This window comes from Stegastes partitus, unplaced genomic scaffold, assembly GCF_000690725.1.
Source record: "Stegastes partitus isolate 25-593 unplaced genomic scaffold, Stegastes_partitus-1.0.2 Scaffold1382, whole genome shotgun sequence".
NCBI classification, from domain to species: domain Eukaryota; kingdom Metazoa; phylum Chordata; class Actinopteri; family Pomacentridae; genus Stegastes; species Stegastes partitus.
This window is the reverse complement of record NW_007579113.1, coordinates 76205-98789: the sequence shown is the minus strand read 5'-3', so window position 1 is coordinate 98789 and position 22585 is coordinate 76205.

Sequence of the window (22585 nt, the reverse complement as noted above, 5' to 3'; positions counted from 1 at the left end):
TTACCAAAACACTGGCTGACAAGATGATTACTGGTCACAAAGCACGCTGCCAAAATCACACTAGGATTTCTAAAGAACAAAAAGTGAAACCTATGACTTGGAAATATGCCGCCAGGCCTAAATCAGAAACAGTAATTTTGGGATATTTAAAAGCGATACATAGAGCAACACCAACCCTCCAGCAAAGAACAGCTGAAATCAATAGTCTCTGAAGAATGACAGAACAACTCTGTATCCTCCACGCTGAGGAGGATTGAATCTGTCTTTAAAGATAAAGGTGGAAAGATAAAGTATTAAAAAAGTAAGACTGGACTCTCAGTAATGAAATATGGCTTTTGTTGCATTGGGATCCTACTTTGAGGCCTGTATTTTAAACACACTAAGTCTAACTAACCCTTTAATATATATATATGCGCTACGCCATCAACAACTGCCGCTCCATCGACATGGACAACTACATGCTCTCCAGGAACGTGGACAACGCCAAGGGCTCGGACACGGACTACTGACACGAAACACAAACCTTATATATATATATATATATAAGGTTTCCATCAGGCAGTTTTTTAAAATGAAACTTTCCCTACATCAGTCCAAGCAATGCACTCTCATCAGATTCCTCCATGTTTGTTGTTGTTAGCGTAGCGCTCATAGATATATCTATAATAAAGGCTAGATGTCTTAAGGTGGCATTTCGAACAGGATCACCCTTCGGCCATCTTGATTCGCAGAAGCTCTCTGGCGGAACCTTTGGTACGTGAAGGACGGTGAGTGATCTGCACAAACGTAAATATCTCACTGAAATCTTGATGGATTTACGAATGGTTTGGTTTCTTACAAACATTATTAACGTGGCTACAATTCAAATTACAAAAATACAAAGAAAATGCAAAATACTTAAAATACAAATTGTTGCTTGCCGTGAGAGTGTAACATAATTATCCATGAGTGCAGTGTTATAACTACACCTCTGACGTTTATAACAAACCAAATCGGTAGAAAATTGAGCAAGTTATGGTAATTTAAAAAGTACATGCACCACTACAGCATAATGTTATGGATGAGCGAGAGCACCGAATCAAGATGGCCGCCAGTGTGGCCGTGTGATTCCATTGGCCGACAGTGCGGACGAGACATCTAGCCTTTATTATACATATCTATGGTCGCGCTGACGCATCTTGTGCATCAGTGTGATCGGTGGACCATGAACTTTGGCACTGACAAATGTTCCATGTTACCTGGATGCAAACTGCGCTTAAATGTGTTAATTTCTTTTAACGCGTTGTTTTTGTTGTAATTAATCATAATTAGCACTTTAAAGTATTTTTTTGGGGGGTGGGACTTTAACACGTTATTTTCACGTTAATTAACGTGTTAAAGTCCCACCCCTAATACATACAAGAGCAAACACCCCACTGGGCAACCTAAAAGTGATGCCGTTGCTTTCAGGTGAGACAATTTAGAATCATTTGACATTTAAGTGATATTGCACAGACATTTTTGAGGCAGGACCCTAACCTTCAGCTGCTTGAGTTGAGCTGCTAAGTGACCAGTAGATCAGACTGTGTTTATGCTGGGCAGCTTCCAGGTGTCTGTGCACAACTGCGCCAATAATGTGTTTGTGGCTGTTTGAAAAGGCCACTTAAAATGATGAGTGTCTCCATACAAGCAACCATTAACATTAATCAACTCCAAGCACTGAAAAAAACATATTGTTATATTTCTTGTTCTAAACAAACTCGTCATTGTGTTAAGAAATACCCAGTAGTCAGTTTGCTCGGCTGCTGGCACACTGAACAAGCCAGCAAGCCAGCTGAGTCTCACAAGGACCGAGCCAGCAGCTGACCATCGGTGCTGAAACCAAAACAAACATGGCTCAATCCGAGCTCTGATTTCAGCAAGCTTTGGGAATATCTGAGGGAAATTCACGCTAACAATACCATGCTCTTATTATTAATTGCTAAGAAAATACGCCAATATGTAATCATTGTGACAAGATGTCGCTGAATGCAGCTACAACTCGTCTCATTAATCATACTGTAAGTTAAAAGTTGCTTCCAGCCAGAGGCTCTCAAGCATTTTCTGTTATGTTACTCTTTGGAGAAAACAGAACTCATATATTTAACGTAGACAACACAAACAATGAGCTAAGTGACTGAAGACCGCAAAGGACTCAAGAGACCAGTGTTGACTCTCACTGAGTTCAGCTCTGCACAGGAGACGACAGAAACTTCAGTAATGTTAAGATTTCATGTTAGAAAGTCAAATAAAAGTGATACAAAATGTACATGAAGGATCACAAAATGATGATGCAAAATCTCCAAGGAGGTACAAAATGGCCACAATAATAAAAGTAGGAAAAAAAGTGACCACAGAGAAATGCAAAACAAACACAAAGTGACACAAAATACAGGGAAGAAATTCAAAACAATCATAATCAAATACAGAAGTAAAAAATAAACATGATGGTACAAAAAATGACCACAGACAGATGCAAAACAACCACAACATTACTCAAAAAGATGCCAAATAGCTATGATCACATATAAAATGGTTGGGTTAAGACACACAAAAAAAGGTACAGAACAACAACAAATTGACCAAAAAATAGCCACAATCAAGTACAAGATGACCTCAAAGAGATGGAAGATTACTTCCAATATGTACAGAACAAACAGTAAGAAATTCCCATTGAGAAATGGGATGAAGAGATGCAACATGACAAAACCAAGGCCTACAACAGTCTCAAAAATACAAAAAATGACCATAGAGAAAAGCAAAACAACCACAAAGAGACACAAAGTGAAGTAAAACAACCACAAAGAGATCTAAAATTGCTGCAAAGGCAAGTAGAATGATCACAGTTAGATTCAAGCAGAGACTGAAGAAATGCAAAATGATAATAAAAGGCCCAAAACGACCAGAAAGAGACTCAAAATGATGCAAAACAATCACAGAGGCCCAAAGCAACCAAAATCAATTGCAAAATGACCACAAAGAGATAAAAAAATTACTGCAGACATGTAGACTGATGATAAATTACATGGAAAAAGAGAATAAAGACATACTGAACGACAAAAAAACAAATGTCCAAAACAACATCAAAGAAACAAAAACTGACCACAGAGAAAGGCTATACAACCAGACAGACACAGAGTTACACACACACACACACAAAAACCCACAGAGGGACCTGAAATGATATAAAATAACCACAATTAGACCCAAAATGATGCAAAACTATTGCACATAGACACAAAACCACCACAGATGCAAAGGAAACGACTGCAGAGGCACCAAACATCATCTGTGCATGACTACAAGTGGAAAACATTAACATTAGAAGGTATTAAATACTCATTTAGATGTAATTTATTTATTACAGTGAACAAACAGAGTAATGTTGATAATTTACAGTTAATCATTTGCGCAGAACCAGAATTTGAGTCTCGACAGAGTTTTCCTCTTTCCTTGAAACTCTCTGAACTCACCCCTGACCACTCAGTTTTCCTAATTTCCCTTATGGGGATCATTAAAGCTTCACCTAATACAATGTTTTCTTTTCAATTTTGCTGGTCCGCCTACAAATTCCCTTCGCTCGGACTAAAAAGCTTCACTTCTGAGGATTCTGATCAGCTGCTTATCCCACAGATTTAATCATGGGACTTGAAAATCCACCCAGAGGAAGAGGGAATGTTAATAAAGTTAAAAACAGGAAAGACTGCGGTTGAACTTACGCTAATAGACACAGACAATGCAGGCAGACGCACATACACAGACACACACATGCATGCAGCCATGCAACCGCACTCAAGTATGTGCACAATGGCTCGCACACACATGGAGAGGGAATCCCCACCCGAGTCATCCAGCAGCAATCCTCGGTGTAATCCCTGGATAAGATGTCTCACATGGATCAGCGAGCCTCCATTGAGATGTGGTGACACCTGGACGGAGACAGAAGCAGCTTTTAACAACACGGTTAATCCACCTGAGGACACCTGCAGCCGACGATGACATCAGCTCCAGGCCTCGGTGGCAGCAACACAACGGGAACCCGAATCAGATGCCCTTTGACATGTCGGTCAAGCAGCGGGCTCTGATCTGTGATGCAGTGACAGCAGCTGGATGAGTCAGACCTCAGGGTTGTGCCAGGACAATGTCAACACAACCTAAATCAGCCAGACTCACCAAAACCACCAGCAACAACAAGCAACACACCCAGAATCCAGACGAGCGGGAATGCCATTCATATGGTCCTCATTTTTAGCCCTCTGCATAGTTTTTCCATCACACGTCCATAAGACGGATGCGATCGCTGGTTGTGTGGTTGGATGTTGACCCACTGAGTCGTTGTTGACTGACCCCAGTTGCTGGTTCTCAAAGATTCGAACGTATGTATGATTTAACATGTTTCACAGGAAATCGTGAGCACAAGCGTACATGTCCCAACCAATATGGAGACCATTCGTTCCCACCAATGAAAACATGAAAGAGAAGATTTTCATTTTCTGCAGCACTTGGTCTTTCTCTACACCAAAGAACATGAAATATGAGCTCATACAAAAACGGAATCTACACTCTAAAAAGCAATTTTAGGTTTCCCATTCCCACAACTTAATTAAATATATGATTTCAAGATTTAAAAAATAATAATATGAATTTGCTGATGTAGCTAAATCTTTTAATTTTCAACCATTGTTTTGACGAGTTGGATTGACAGAAAGCTGTGTAGCTGTGCACTGTACAACATGAGAGCCACATTAAGTTATGTCACAATTACTGCAATGATTTATAATAATGTACACCTTTATTAGTTGAAGAGGTACATGTTTTTTTCTTCTTGCATACTCAATCAAGTTTTCAAGTTTTGCCAACTTAGTGTCAGCTTATCACCAACATTTTCCAAATTACATGCAACAAAAAAACAATTTAGTTTGTCCAGTTGTTTCAGGTTCATGGTGAAAGCATCTTAATGAAGGGAATGCACGTCTGACTTCTCATTGGACATGAAGGCATTCTGCACGACACATTCCCAATGCAACTCTTTATTGTGGCTGTGGTGGTGGAGGAGACGATCGGTCTTCATGGCATAAGAGATGTGGCCATTCGTTTCGCTATACTAATAGGAACAATCTACTGCCTGAACCTGGAGAACCCTTCATGCAAAGGGTCATCATGAAAATAAAACCTGACCACTGTTCAACCAGGATACATGGACTCAGAAACAAGCTGCTGAGGTGTCATTTATAAACTGAAAAGGGCACCTGTAAGTGGAAGAAAGCGCTTTCTGCTTTGCTCAGTGTTGCTTCTAGAAAGCAGTTTATGTACCTAAGAAGGAAAAATCAGAAACAATACAGAAATGTTGTGTCCTCTGACGAGAATAAAGAGCCTTCTGATCCACTCAGAGCTACAGGCCTCGTCAAACCAACCAAATCACTACTATAAAAACTGTCAGAATAAATGTCCTGACTTGTTTTCATATGTACTTCTTTGTTGTTGACAAAAATGACATTGTGAAGTCTTAACTGAGGACTGTTAGTGACGGTAATGTTCTGCATCGTTCATAACTGCACTTGCACAGAACAACTTGTTACAGTGAAAGCAGTGACCTTAGTGATGTGTAAACCAATGTCAGAGCGTTATATAAACCTGTTCATACTGAGAACAACTTGAGCCTCACTTGCAAAAATTACATTGTAAGGTCTTAAGTGAGAGGAATGTTATTTAGATAATTGTTATTCTGCACTGTTCATAACTACTTTTGCACAGAACAACTTGATATGTATTGTTCAAACAGCCATTTATGTGTGATGTGTAAACTAAGGTCAAAAAGTCAACTTTAACTTTAAAATAGCTGAAGCAATATTGTTATGCTCCTTATCCATCTTTGTCATATTTTCCTTCCTTGCCCACATATCTTCCTCTGACAAACTCATTTTCTGTTTTTCTCATTTTTATCTCCATTTCATTCATCACTCATTCCATCTCTTTCTTTTTTTCTCTCTCTTTGTCTTCCTCACCTGTCTTACTACTTTTGTACAAATTCTGTTCAACAGTAGAGAAACCTGAAATCTATTTTGACAGTAGATGTTGGAACAGTTTTCTTGAAATACTTTTTAAAAAGTTGACCACAAAGCAATCAAAAGACATGCAAAACAAGCATAATCGTATGTAAAATGAGCACGAATCGATGTAAAACATAACAAAATGGTAGACAATAGATGATGATACAAAAACATTGCCAAAAGTGATGCAAAACAAGTATAATCACATGCAAAATGACCACAAAGAGACACAAAATTACTACAAATACGTATGAAATGACTACAAAGCTACAAAAATTACTACAAAGAAATGGACAATGACAGCCATGTGACACCAAATGACTGCGACGGCATGTAAAATGACCAAAATCCGACGCAAAAAGACACCAAAGTGACGCAAAATGACTAGAAAAAAACTTAAAATTTCTTTAAAAGTGCAAAAAAATGACCATGGAAAAATGAAAAACAGCCACATAGAGACAGAAAATGATACAAAATGAGTGCAAAGACATGTAAAATGAACACAATCAGTGGCAAAAAAGATGCCAAAATGATGCAAACTGATTAAAAATAGGCTCAAAACAACTTCAAAGACAGCTGTCAATTGTAAAGGTGAGCAGGTGAGCCTCCAAAATCCAAGTTATTTATTTATGTCTTTGACCTGATTCATGTGCATTCATATCATTTCAGATCAGTTTGAGAATGTTCTTGTGTATGCTTTGTGTTTACCTGTTTTATTTTTCAAATATGTCTTATCTTGTGTGTTTCTTCTGGTTTTACATATTCAGTTCACCTGTATGTCGTCTTCCAATCAGCTCCTGAGTATATATAGTCTTGATTTTCCTTCTGTTAACTTCCTGTTTCCTGCCTCTGCTTCTCTGCTGTTCACCTCTCTGTGATCTTCCCTGAAAGTCTCCTTGTGTTTTTGCTTCTTTAGTCTTTTATTATTTTTGAATTGATTTTGTTGTTTTTGTTAGATTTTCTGGACTGACCTGCAGCCCATTTTGTCATTCATTATATTTTAATGCTGTCTTTTTGCATATTTAACCTAACTTTCTTTAAATTTTGTAAATTTTTATTTTTTTTGCATTTGGGTCCATCTTTGAATAAAATCTAACACTCCTCTGCTGCTTTCAAAATCTTCCTCAGTACAGAAGTCGGCAAGAACAACCTCTGAGCAGCAACCTACAACCTGAAAATTTCAAGTTTTGCCAAAGTTACAGTTTGTGCAATGAATCAATCCCGCTAGTTTTTATGGAAATGTTGTCCTGTCGCTACAATATCCTGTTTTTATCTCCACCCAAGATGTTTGATTGGTTTAAAGAAACACAACAATGCCAGTTTTTCTTCCACTATAGTAGAAAAACAATGAGGTGCAGTCAGGCCATTCTACACAGTGATGAAGAATGTTCTGGCAAGACTGGTTTCGGTCTGAGACATTGGTGCTCCAGCGACAGTCAGCTGATTTGCATGTGCTGACCCTCGGCATGTACAGAAAAAGAGAACAACCACAGAACACTAAAAACTTATGACAATACAAAACTTAAAAGTCCGTCATTGTGAGATAATAAATACAATCAGTAAAAACAATAAGTAAAAGGTCGTCACTGATGATTTTGTTGCCAACTTCAGTCAAACCCTGAGTCTGCTGTTAGACACTACAAAGCTTCCTGAGTGTCTAGTGTTTGATGAAATTCCACTTTTTTTTTTTTTTTACTGCTGCAACTGACACAGCAGATGGACCAAAAGCTGTCTTTGAATCAATCAGCTTTGAGAGTTCTGGACAGATAATTTAACGTGACTTTAATGTAGCTCTGACATACACCTTGTGCATTGCTGTGGCAGCCTCATCGTTCAGTCAGCCACCACACATTTTCCTGTATTTCCCGCAGGAACTACACACATAAATCCTCGGCGTAAATAGTTCCACGAGGAAAGGAAGCTTCGAGCCACAGATTAAGGATCAAAACATTCTGCAGCTGAACATGTTTGACTTCCTTAAATACATAATCTTGGATTTCCTATTGGTTGGCTGATGAGTCAGTCGGTCGTTTTTGATTGGCCGCTTGATAACGGGCTCATTAACTCGCCGAGCGACTTGTCGGCTCATCGGTCGATTGTTTGTGCGACTGTTTGGCTGATTGTTTGATCGTCCAGTGGGCTGTGGTGAGGCAGGCTGGCCGTCCCCCAGCTGGCTGTTTGTGGAGCTTCTAAATATTATCATGTTGATAATCCTCACATTGTTTGACAAATCTGAGAGACAATAAAACTGCTGGTCATAATGTAGATCTTAGTTTGCATGCTCTCCGTAGGCTTGTGTTTAAAAGAACGAACAATTGCTCGGGGCCAAACAGTGAAGAAGAGGGTAATTCTTTATCTCTGTCTGCATCGAGGAGCAAAACAAGTTACTCTAGTTGGAAAGCGGTGTATTAAATTGTGGCCGTAGGCAGTTCACCATGATGTTTCACTTTCCATAACTCAGATGACAAAACTTCCCCTCAACACTCGAAAAGAAATCAGTATCGCAGCTGGCGATCTCTCCGACTCTTTGTCAAACTAGGCCGATGTCAACTGCAATGCGCTGCGTTGGGTTTGATCTTTATCTCGGCGCTGGAACACACGTACTGTGATTAGAGCAGCAGTTTTCTATAAGTCTCTGTACGACCACACAGCACATCCTAACCACCAGCATGCAGATCTACCAGGAAGGCCCGAATTCTCTAAATGTCAGATCCACACGGCTTCATATCTGTAATCTCATGTCATTAAAACTGCTCCCGCTGGTTTTCCCCCTGTGCAGCGCTGTGAACTCGCAGCCTGTCAGCGAATATTTGGACTGTCGGCTGTTTGGGCACATCAGGAGATGAATTCTCCTGTTACACTGTGGACGCTGAGGAGAGGAAACGGGCCAAAGATCTGTCTGTGTCGTGGTCGACTCTCCCTGCGAATACGGCGCGATGCCGAAACAATGTACAGTCGCAGCTTGACAAAACATTTGTGTTTACTGACCAGAAATGTGAGTAAAACGTCCGGTTGTATCCGAGTTGACACCTTTTGGAAAAGCATTTGTATTTTTTTCTTGAGCGCGCCGGGAACATAACAGGTTAATTGGGTTTGTAAAGAGAAAGCTGCGGTTGAAAATGGACTTGGAACGAGATCAGGAGCGATGAGCCATCAGGAAACGTTAGGAGCCAAAGTCTGCAGCATTGTTACAAACCCAAGCCAAGGCTCGGTGCATTCACCCGCTAGATTTGGCACCCTGTGTAGCTAAATTCCCTTTCGATTATTAATTTGTTCTGACATAAACCCCTGCCAAACATGCCACCAATCAATCATGAGTATGTCGTGTTGACTGTTTCCATCTTTGCAAATGTTAATAACTAATAAATGCTGCAAGAACATGCAACTGGTAGTTAAATGTCTAAACTACAAGAATAGGTTTTGTTTCTTTATAGGATTTAATCACATTTTACTGTTTAGTGTTTAACTTTTTGACAATTTTTCTGGGCCAATTATTAATTTTGTATTATATTAATGTCTTGTAAAATCACAGATAAAAGTATTAATTTACATATTCATGCTCAAAAACAGGCCAAAATTGTACAGAATATTACATTAAATGAACAAAATATAAAAATAATGATATAATACTTTGTTCTTCTACAATGCATGATGGTAAGATTGAACTGATTTATGTATTTTCACCGTATTGTTTTTCCATCTTTGTAAACGTTACAGAACAATCACATCTGGGAATAAAAAGCCAAATTTACCCAGAAAAAGCAGAAATCAAACACTTATTGGTAAAATATCATTAAATCAATGAAAAAAATACTCATCAGGTATTGTAAGAATATAACCACCAATGTATGTACTCAGTGCTGCAAGGTGGAGCAGTTGGTAGCACTGTCGCCTCAAAGCAAGAAGGTCGCCGGTTAGGGCACCGGGATCTTTTTGTGTGGAGTTTGCATGTTCTCCCCGTGCAGCGTGGGTTCTCTCTGGGTTCTCCGGCTTCCTCCTACAGTCCGAAAACATGCTGAGGTTAATTGGTGATTCTAAATTGTCCGTAGGTGTGAATGTGAGTGTGCTTGGTTGTCTTGTCAGGGCTCCCTATGCCCTATATAGTGCAGTATATAGGGTGCACGCCATTTTGTAGAGGTGTCTGAATGTTAAGTTGCAAATTATGCACCCTATATAGTGCACTCATAATATGGACCATCATGCATTGTGTGGAAGGAGAATGGCAGACGGACGGGAGCGCGAAAGTTTTTTAATGGAAGCAGAGTCATGTTTTTCAACACAAAGGGTTTTTAAAAAATATATTTTCATTTATTACTTTTGGAAAATACGCAGGTATAGGGATTTATTACAGAAATGCCGGTCGGCTCACTACAATAGCCGGCGTCGATCTGATACGTCTTAAGTAAGCGACAGCAGTGATGTATTTAATAGCGCCGAGATTTGCGTAGTGTCCGAAATGTTACTTTGCTTGAACAGCTCCCTATATAGTGATCACTACATAGTGCACTATGCAGTGATCACTATATAGGGAGTAGGGAGTGATTTTGGACACAGCCAGAGTCTTATTGTCTGTTATCACTACTTTATTTTCCAGAAACCTATTGGCCAAATAATAATAATAAAAAAAAATCACTATGAATCAAAATTTGACAAACAGCTGGAGCCTTAACTTTATATATTTCCAATCAGTCTACAATATTTCATTCTGATTTTACAAATAAATCACCAGAATGTCTGACACTGAACTTGTCCTGAGCACAGTTAACTGTTGGTACATTTCCTGTAATTGACTGGCATCACTGTGAGTGTTTGTGAATCCAAGAAGTTTGTCTCATCAGATGACGTCTGAACCTAAATTTAAAGGGAGCTGGGCTGCTGAGGCAGGCAGGAAACTCACACCGGCTGCACTCTGCTGCGTTGTTACTTTAGCTCATGTTCCTGGAAACACACTCAGGCATTTTGTAAACTGAAACCACTGGATTGTATACAGATGATATTCATTTACTGCTGTGGCGAGTTACCTCCGTGTGTCTTTTTACCACCACGTGTCTGCGATGGCATCACATTCAGACTCTCCAGTACGTTTTAGTGAGACAAGATGTGTTCCTATCTGGACTAATGGCCACCAAACAATCGCTTCTTCTCAGTCCTCTTGTCTTCTTCTCATACATGGAAAAACAATGTGCAGTTTGAGGCGAGATCCCTTCAAAGTTGGACTCCTGTAAATACAATGTCTTGGCTTTGTGGCCCCTTTTAAAAGCACCATAAAAATAATGTCTAAAACAAATGCAAGGAGGTCTGGTGTACGCTGAGCCGAGGAGGGTTTTACGCATGACATAAAGCAATAAATTATTTTATCTTATTTCAGTCTTTAAGACGAGTTTTAAGGCCTTTTCTGAGCAGCAGGCAGCAAAAGTTCAACGAGGTAAAGATCCGTAAAGAGCAAAAAGTCGGCTGAAGATCCATTAATAGATGAAAAAAAAAAAAAGTAGAACTAGTTTGTCACATGTATGATCAATTCACTGTTCATACAACACATTTAAAACAGCCACTGAGCCAAAGCTTAACGTTAAACACACATTTTTTTCCATAGAGATGGCAGCGCACATGGACATAGCGGCCCCTTAAGCAGACAGCGAGAGTGAAAGTTTTGAATGTATTGTCAATTCCAGACGCTCATTCCACAAAACTTGTGGCTGGGAGACTTTGCTGGGTGTCAGGACAGTGAACGGTGCTGGCATTGCAGCGCTCGGTTGTGATCTGGACATACTACACCAACATGGAGTCCGACTGGAGACTACGCCGGCAGTTACCCGAGAGAGAAGGAAGAGCAAATGGTACAAACAGAAACAAAGGAGAAGGAAAGCCGGGCTAGACTAAAGGCTAACCCCTCCAGACCAGGACTGTCCTCCTACTCTCCAATGTCCGCTCCCTCCACAACAAGCTGGCCGAGTTACGTTTGCTGAGAGAAACACACAGAGAGTGGAGGGACTGCTGCGTGTTTGCTTTAACAGAAACATGGCTCCAGGACAGCATCCCAGACGGACATACAGCTGGAGGGGACGACATCGTTCTGGATGGACAGACAGACAGACAGCTAGCTCTGAACTTTTCCAGAGCCGCTGCACAAGCAGGACACTGAACATTGTCAAGGACTCCTCACACCCTCTCCATCAACTGTTTGAACTGCTGCCATCAGGCAAACGTTTCCAGAGCACTGAGGGAAGAACCTCCAGAATGATCAACAGGTTCATTCCACAAGCTGTCAGAATGCTGAACTGCTGATCCAGACATGCAAACACTAATTATTGGATCCTGAAGTTTGTACTTCTATTGTATGCACAGCAAAATGACAATAAACTTGATCTGATGTGAAATTTACCTGTAAGTTAAATATGACGTTCATCCTACAATATAATTAATGGTGCTAATTTCTCTGACTAATTTCAGTACTGTTGACACCTTATAATATTACTTCTTATGTGACTACACCTCACCAATTAAATATTCAGGATAAATACATAAAATACACATTTACCTAACTGAGTTATACATCATGAACAATACTATTAATTATGCATATGTATGAGGTTCATTAAATATTAAGGTTAACAATATCAAAACTCTTAATGTCTAAATCCATGTTTTTAAACCTGTTCTCAGTTCTATTGTGTATATATATATATATATATAAACACCATACAATAAAGTAAAAATAAATTATCTGGCGGTGGGTCTCTAAATCTTGAGTAAACTCTTTTATACTAGCTTAAATGCTAATCAAAATTATGCACTACCGACCAAAATGAATTAGTTAACTGGAGTTTAAAAGCAAACGAGGGGAAAACATGTTTATCCAAGTTTCAAACTGTGATTACACGCCTCTCCAGTTCAGAGCAATCATCAGTAACGGCCTCCGTGATGATGTGGACTGATCTGTACACATGTTTGTTTGGGGGAAACCTCGTTAGCGCTGCCGAGCCCCGATCACTTCCTGACTGGAGAAACATCCTGTCGGCGAACGTCTGTCCTCCATTTGCAGGATCCAGCCAGTGGAACCCACACTTGTCCCTGAGCGGCAGATTACTCCAACATGCCGTAAACAATGGAAGAATGCTGAGAGAAGGCTTGTATTCAGTTGACAGAATGGAGACTGTCATTTTAATTACCGCATGTTTTTCTTTGCCTTGTATCGCAGTTATCTGATTACACTCGCTGTCACGCACGGCATTTTTCAGGATTTATACATTGATTGCAGGTGATTAGGTGAAGCGGTCAGGAATCGTCTGAGATTATAAAGTACACATTTGAGGTTTGTCACAAAGTCATGACGTGATTTTCCCCGGGCGCCCTGCAGAACCGCCTTCGTCGGCTCTTATGCAATGCTGTTGTGATTCTTTTCGACTGTCTTTGCTTTTGTTTCTTTGCCCAAACTGCATTTCATCACTGCTTCTTACGCTGCTGTTCCTGCTCTGACCCCAGATGACTTAAGTGTTTGTGAGATTCTGCAGATAAACAAAATGACTCGAAACTCTCCGGCGAAATGACATTTGCACAAAAAGAGCTCAAACACAACAGCGCGCACACATGGACTTATACAACAGGACACACACAGAGCGAGCGAGCTAGTAAAAACTTCCACCCACAGAGTTATTGACAGGAGATGGTGCACCTCTGCCAAACATCCTTTTTTACCAGAACCCAGCTGACCTTGGGATGGGATCAAACTCCAAATGCCGAACTTATTGCTGGATTAACCGGCAGCAAGACCACATTTATGAGTCGTGCCGGAGATGCATCACCTGAGAAAGAAAGAAGACCCTATTTATTCCCAGCTAATCCCCTCCTCTGATTGGAAACAAACATGTCATGTGTTGCCGTTTCCCTGCAGCGATCCGTCAGCCTGTCTGCTGTAAACCACGGCAGCGGCAGCAGATTAGAGAGAGGAATCCAGGAATCAACAACTGTCTGTGCGCTGTGGTGTGCTGGGTTTTAACATCAGACACACACTTAGACGTACACAGGATTACATGCATGCACGGGCACATTTAAAACACACAAACAGCTGTTTAGAATTACACATCCAGGGTGATGAACTCACTGACAGCGCGGCGACTCATGCAACATTCAAAGACCTGCGAGGATGTGGGAAAACGCACGTAGATTTCTAGTGTTCTCTTTTGATGTTTGCACGCGGAGTGTTGACTGCTGGCAAACTGTCGAGGCCTTAATCTAACAAACGCGTATCTATTTCTGCAAATCGGCCTTCAGGGTATTCTTCAAGTTGCAAAATCAACAAACTCAGGGCAGCTTTCAAGAATAATTACATCTCGGCAGGGAACGTGGTTTTAGGTACCAATCAATCTCAATCAATCATCCCTCCGCCGGTGAAGTTTTTCTGACATCTGTGAAGGTAAAAATTTGCTCGCGTTGAACTCTCGCTGCTTTGCTGATCCCTTTGTTTTGGATGCACTGGCAGCGATCATGACTTTTCTTTGGAGAAGTTTGTGGAAAACCCTAAAGGAGATGCTTCAGAAAGACACGTCTGGCAGCGAAGTCGGCGTCGGGCCTGAGCACTGAGTGTCATGTGAAGCTGCAGCAGAGAGTGTTTAGTTTGGGGTTAATTATTAGTGAAAGGATGCAGCACAGGCCTGGAAGGGCGAGTTGTGTTTACTGTGGCAGGTTGCTGATACAATGACGAGTGAAACTTGTCCGGACAAGTTCTACCAAATGTTTAAGTCTGGAAGAATCCGTACGAACTGGATAGACTTCTTAAATCTAAACTCTGCTTCATGCACTCTAACAATATTCAAAGTTTGCAGCAATATTTTTGAGCTAAGACAACTTCAGATGAATCTCTGTTTCACCAACAAACCACAGTGAGTTGAGGGAATTCGCTTCTCCTCTACAATCAAAGGCATTTTTAATTACCAAATGATTGGTAGCATAAATACAAGTGTTTCAGTCGACTACATGACAAGCAAGTTGTTCCAACTGGTTTTCTGTATTAAAGGGAAATTTTGTGTGTTATGTTTAATTTGTTCCAGCTAGATTTTCTGAAGTAGTTTTTTTTTTTTTGAACTGCAATTGTGTATTTCAAAGCAAGATGTTGGGAATTTGAAAATGCAAAAACAACACAAAATTTAATTGGCTCACAAATTTTGAACAACCATGAAAAGCCCTTTCTAACTGAGCAGATCTGTCAACTGAAACTTTATCATCTCATCCACTGGTTTGACAAATTTAAGACACAAATTCCACTGCTACATGTGACTAGCATTATCTACGTGGAGCAGCACAACATATTCTATCAACAGGATCAGAAGCCTAAACACTGTACAGTCCACCAGTTAAATTAGGCTACCACAACTTTTATTTTTTAATTTTTTTTAATGTGTTTTTTTGGCCTTCTTGCCTTTATTTGATAGTGCAGTCAAGATCGAGACAGGAATGTGGGGGAGAAGAATGGAGGACGGACCTGCAGGGAAGGCCCATGAGCAGGATTCAAACTCATGACCTCTGTGTTGGGGATTGTAGCCCCTCTACATGGGACGCTAACTCAACCATGTGAGCTATAGCGGTGCCCTTGAAATTCATTTTAAATCAATTTACATAGAAATTAGATTTTAATTACACACGATGTTAAGCTGATGGAATTATATTCACAATATTATATCAACTCCACTCATCAAAATAATGTTTGAGTCACAAAAGGTTTATTAGAATCAGTCAATTACATCTTGCAAATGTTTATTTGTTTAAGTTTAAGGGAACAGGTTGTTTATGTTACTTTGTGGAGTAAGTTTTTAAAGTTCTTGTAAAAATCAAGTTGAGTCCAGTTTGATTGAAAGCTCACATCCTGTTTATGGATCAGTTGCATGATGGTACCTGACATTGTGATCTTTAAACAATTAAATCAGTTCGTCTGGATTATTCTGAGACTGTCTTTGCAGTAGTTTAGGGGCCAATTTAGTTCTCCAGGAGTGCATGTTGGAAGTGGAGCTGCGACAAATAATCGATTAGTTATCAGCTATTAAAGTACTCACCAACTACTTTGAGTCATTTGAGTCTAAATTCTTGTTGTTGTTGTTTTTTTTGCCCTTCTCAATCTTTGAATTTTGTCATCCTGGACTTTTGGGGAAAACAGTTTTCATCACATGACTTGACAATGAAAGTAATTGTTAGTTGCAGGACTGGTGGAAACCAGCAGAGAACATCTGGATATGGCCTAATGGCATCTATTTCTGACATCTGCCATGGATTCATTGAAAAGTGATGCTAAATGCTACCCAGCACATTAAGATATGACAATGAAGAGTATTGAATAATGATCAGTTTACTTTCATATATGACGACAACAAAAAGCAGTAATTCCGTCTGAACAAGAGAATGCCTGCACATCTGTTACCTGTTGGTGTTTCAGCTGGGCTCGGTGTCATCATTGGCTTAGTTTTGCTAACTTCTAAAATAACAAATATTCCCTTTATGTGCATAGTACTTTAACAAAGTGGCATTCTTATAGAACTGGAGTTAAATCCAGTGTTATGTCCTCTTATCTTGGTACTAAATAGGAGACCGTAGACATACAATCACTCAACAGCCTCCCCCAGCATGAGAAAATCACAGGCATGCTAATTTACAGTTAAGAGGGAAATTCTCCATTTCTTCTGTTTTATGCTTGCTGAGTCAGAAATTCAAAGCGGTATGCTCATTATTTATTTACCAACCTAATTATCATGAACTGGAGAGGGATGAAAGTCCTCTTGGTTAATAGATGGTTGGGGGATTCTGCAGAGTTTTTTTCAAAGACTTGTGAGGACGGACAATGTTAGACTGTAGTGTTCAGTCCTGCTTTGTATTTTTGTTGGCCTTGCTATATTTTAAATCCCATTTCCAGTGACATCCTTGTGTTTTTAGCTTACATAATACATTGTTTGTGAGCCTATAAAATGTTTTTACTCTCTCTGGAGGTTTTGCCCTTTTATTCCTGTACAATGCTGAAAAACAATGAATTTAATTGGGCTTTTTTTTTGGACAAGAATTTACAGAAAAACTCTTTCATGCCCAAGTGACAACAGATTTCTACCAAATAATGTTCTTTAAAATATAACATGTAAAATAAGTGAGCGCTTAAAGATTCACCCCCTTTAAAGTGACTAATTCAGCACAGGTGCAGCCAGTAGGTGCTAGAAGTCAAAGTTTTTGAAAAGAAGATCATCTGAGTGCACTGACTGTGTTTCAGTCATTGTAGTAAAAAGACACCTGTTTCTGGAAGGTCTAGTCACTGGTGAATCAGTCCTCCCAGACCACAAAGACAAAAGAACAAGACAAGTAACTCTGTGGAAAGGGTAATGACAAGCATGTCAGGCAACTCGTATTAAATCGGGGCTTGAGTTCTCCAGAAGGCATGTGGGAGAATCTGAAAGAACGTTGTTTGATCTGACGAGACTAAAACAGAGCCTTTTCTCCATCAGACCACACACTATGTTTGTAGTCAGTCATCACTAACACACCTTTACAGCTGTGAAGCATGCTGATGGCAGCATCATGACGCAAAGCATGGTGGTGGCAGCATCATGATGAGAGGATGTTTCTCCCTGGAAGACACGTAAAGGCAGAGAGTAAACTGAATGCAGCACAGTGTAGGGACATCCTGGAGGACAACCTGATGCTGTCTGCAGGAGAACTGCAACTTGGGAGAAGATTTTTTTTTTTTTCAACAAGACAATGACCTGAAGCACACAGCAAAAGCTACACAGAAATGCTTCCAAGACAATGAGTTCAATGTTCTGGAGTGGCTGAGTCATAGGCCAGACTTTAATCCAACTAAGAATTTGTAGCTGGACTTGAAAAGGGCTGTTTACTCATGATCTATGTGTAAGTTGACAGAGCTTGAGAAGTTTCGCGAAGACCAATGAGGATAAAACTGCAGAGTCCAGATGTTCAGGCTGATAGAGACCGATCCGCACTGGCCTAATGCCATGACTGCAGCCACAGGTACATCTACCTAATACTGACTTGAAGGGGATGGAGATTTATGCTATCATTTATTTTTATGTTTTTAGTTATTTGATACTACTTTGTAGAATTCAGTTTTCACTTTGACAGGGAAGAGTCTTTTTTTGAAAATTTCTGTGAAAAGCCAAATTAGATTGACCTTCATTCAATGTCGAAATGCAATAAAAGCGGAAAACTTCCACGGGGGTGAATGCTTACTAAAGTTGTGGTCACATGGAGAGGTTTTGGAGAGCACATTTTAAAATACTCAAGTGACTGTTCAGAGTTGATAGGAGTTCAAAAATGTAAATTCGCTAATGGATCCTAGCTGGCATGGGTCGAAGCTCAGTGGGCCTGGGAAAAAGTATCCTTCACATGTCAGGGTTCGGGCCTGGTTTACTCATTTCATACAAATACATATTAGTTTGACAACATAAAGAGGATTATTGTTGAAACGACCCTTTGTGTTGCCTTGATACCTGAAAGCTTGCTGTGTATTTAGATCCCACACTCCAGCTCTTGGCCTCGGGTTTGATTCTGATCCAGTAAGTGTTTGTTCCACAGCCAGTCAAGAAGTAGGCAGTAGCTTTACTGTAAACACAATTATGCTAACTGTGGCAAGATTCAGCGACCACATGAAGGGAGGTCGACTCTCACGCAAAACACTCGCTCAGGCACTCTCACACACTATACTTACTCACTCGCTTACACGCTCATAAAGCCAAACACGGCACTCATCCGCACCTGCAGTCTCACGGTACGGACACACATGGACAAACACCTACACATCGTAAACAGCTTCCTCTGCGGTCGGCGTGATTAGAAAGAGTCCAACGAGGGGGCCGGCCCCCTCACTGCCCCCCGACCACAACAGACGCCGGAGGCTTCTCAGACCAAACACTCCACAGGAGGCCTCGCCGATGGTGTCCAACGCTACCTGCAGCACACAACAAAAACACACATAGCTGAAGAATTTAAGAAAATATTTTGATAGCTCGCTACTGCACGCAAGGTGATTCACACATGCATTCATTTTTATTCTCTTTCCAGCACACACACACACACACACACACACACACACAATGCCCAGTGTCTCACCTCAGGCAAGCATCTGTTTGGTCAATAGTGTCATTTACAGAATAACACATCATTCTTTCCACTGTGGGAGTGGGCAGGGCTCTCTTTTTGGTTTCAGAGTCACTGTACTCCCTCCAGCCAACACACACACACTCTCGCACACAACCATATTCAACCTTACACACCCTTTGCACCACCACAACTGTTATTCCTCTTAGCAGCGACTTTAAGGGAATCCTCGGCTGGCGCGCTCCGGAGCGACATTAGCACTCCTACCTCGCTTCACTGACCTCAGGCAGGCAAACTGACAGATTTATCTCCATTTCAATTAGTTTAAACAACGTGCAGATTAATACTGCCAGAGGGGGGAAAAGTTCAGATGCCCCGGCTGTGGAGTGTGTCACTGCTCTGGGCCCCGCTGACGCTGACCAGACATCGATCCAGATTGGCTGGATGTTTATTGAACATCGTTTGGGGGGCTTGACATTTCCCACAGAGCAAGGCGCATTAGTTTCATTATTCACCACAAAGTCAAGTGAAAAGGCTGTGTTTAATCAAACAAACCGCCGGCGAGGATTCTCCGTTTAAGAGAGCAACACTTGAGCTGGAATGTAGCTGCAGACGTCACTGATCTCCAAGGTGACTTCATGTCATTCGGCACTAAAAAATACACTCCACAGGCTTCGTTTTCCAAAAAAAGGAAAATTCAATTTTCTTTATATTTGTCTTCTTAACCCTCTGAACCTTGAACAGTTTCTGGGCGCTGCTTTGCTCCTGTCAAATTTTTTGCTCACTGTCGGCTCATTTTTCACTGCAACATAAAGAATGGGAGAGAGAACGTACAAAATGCCTTTTGTGCAGTTTGACACAGTTATATTGTCATAACTGACAAAAAAGTAAAACAAAAGTTTAATTTCTTTCATCATTTGCTTTACAAAAATGTAAATATATGCAAATAGTGGCTCTACATTTGATAGATATTTTACTATTTACATTTTTACAACATCTACAAACTTCCTCACACTGCCTTGCACATCAGAAAGATGTTTCACCAACAACTTACTCCTCTGCACACTGTTTTTGAACCGCATTGCGTTTATTTCATGGATTTAAATCTCACTTTTTTTTCACACTTGCCTCTTGTCTTCTCTGTCTAAACTCAGCGTGCAGTTCACTGAATTTTTGTCACGTGACTGTTGGTCACAGCTGAGTCACTTGTGGCTTCTCAGCTGTGCTGAGGAGAGCAGATTTTTTTTTAGCTTTTTTTTTTTTTTTTTACAGGATCTGGTGTAAATGGTGTATTTTTGGCAAATTTTAAAATGAAACATGTGGAGTAAAGTGATTTTGATTTAGCTGATTTTCCCAACAGATCAGCTTTCAGTTTTATTCGTAATGTGACAATCTGTAACACGTGTCCTTTAAAGGCAGTTCACAATAAGTATACAGAAAAGTCCCAACAAATCCAAAGTTTTCTTTGGAACCCCTGTGAGCAAACACTATGTAACAGTTACACATGATTAATTCAACGACTATCTGAGAGTTGAAAATCCATCCATTCTATCAGTTGTTACACTGTCTGGCTTGATAAATAGTTATTATCCATCCATCCAGTATCCATACCACTTCATTATTATAAGTTGATTTTTATTTCTTTATTTTAGGATAATGTCCCTTTATCACCTGCTTGTGTTTTGTTTGGGTTCAGAGGGTGAAACCTCACTGTGGAAACAAACACCGATCAAAAACCTGTCCATTTCCATCAGCTGCATTGGTGCATCTGACATTTAGCAGGTCTGTCTGTCTGTCTGTCTGTCTGTCTGTCTGTCGGTCTGTCTATGTGTCTGTCTGTCTGTCTGTCGGTCTGTCTATGTGTCTGTCTGTCTGTCTGTCTCTCTGTCTGTCTGTCGGTCTGTCTATGGTCAATCCTTCTGTTCCAGCTGGAGAAAAACAATTAAATGCCTTATTTCACTGTTTTCAAACTCAGTTTTGTCGATACATTTGTCTGAGCCGCTGCACTGCCGTAACTGAGTAGAGACTAGAAGCTTCTCAGTGGCCAGCTGACTAGAAGCATCCACTGATGCATGGAGGCCTTCAGGAACATCTGTAAATTTTAGCTTCAGAAAACAACTTGGGTTTCTCTCTCCTCCTCTGGACTGAGTGGCATCACAGATAACAACAAGTAAATTCTTAGCCTTTGAGAAACATTAAGATGTGGTAAAACTGCAACATTATGCATCAAATATAGCGGCCAAAGCATAGCTGGGAGGAGACTTTGCTGCTGTTGCATTGACATTCCAAAATTGAAAATGTGTGCAAGAAGCAGCGAAGAGTTGAAATGTTAATATTTATCTCTGCTTATAATACAAGCAAAGTAGAGCCACCTTTTGCTCACTCTAAGTCCTACATCAACAAACATTTTTCTGCACTTTTACTCCTGTTTACAACTAGTTACATAATCTGTTACATTTCTGGTGTGCAAAGAAACTTTCTCAGTTTGAGTGCACCTCCATGAGAGCACCAGATGCATCAGTGTAAACAGTTATTCCAGCGAAATAGTTGCCCTTTATCTGCATCTTGTAATGCAGTGATAAAAATCTGTGTCAGAGAAAATGGAAAAACATTGTTTGAAAGTGAAACCTCTCATCTGCAGCGTTTCTCCAGAAAGGTCATGAAGCTGAAACCGCCCACAGGTATTGTCGAAGCGTAGCCTTTCCTGCTTCCTGTGTCAGATGTGGCTTTGACACTCAAAGCTCAGAGTGCGTTTTCAGGGACATGACATTACTCAGAATTTGACTCATCTAAAAATGTCATGAAAATCCATCACACTCAACACAAGATAAAGTGGCTGCAGCTAAAGTTATGATCTGTGGCCAAGCTGCAAAAATGTTGGAGAGTCAATTGTTTGAAATCTCTTGTTTAATTCTCCTATCAGCTGTTTTTCTCTTGAGTGAAATATCAGCTGTTCAAAAGTAAAATCTGCCTTTTTATCCTTCAGACAATTGGCTCACTTTAGACAAACTGCTGCCATTTTGAAATGCATCTAGACGGGAGAAAAAAAAAAGGGAGAATATTTGCAGAGAACAATAGCAAAATAGCAGATGTGGTTTTGGGATCCACTGCAACCATTATGCAAAAGCAATAATCACACAGGGATGAATTCATTTTAAAGGAGGCTAATCTTTACTGACAGTTGCCTCAGCAGGCTAGAATGCAATACAGCTCGACCACAAAACATTTGAAATCAAAATCTGTCACGTAGCTGTCACCACCGCTGTTGGCTTTTTCTAAACGTTACAAGTTTCCATCTGCTGCCTTGTTGAAAGTCGTTCTTGGAAACAGAGGAAATCATTAACTGGGGCAGAAGTGGAGAGCTAAAAACACCAAAAGAGAAAATACTTGACAGCATATTGTTTCCTGGAAGGCAGAAACATCTTGATTGAAAT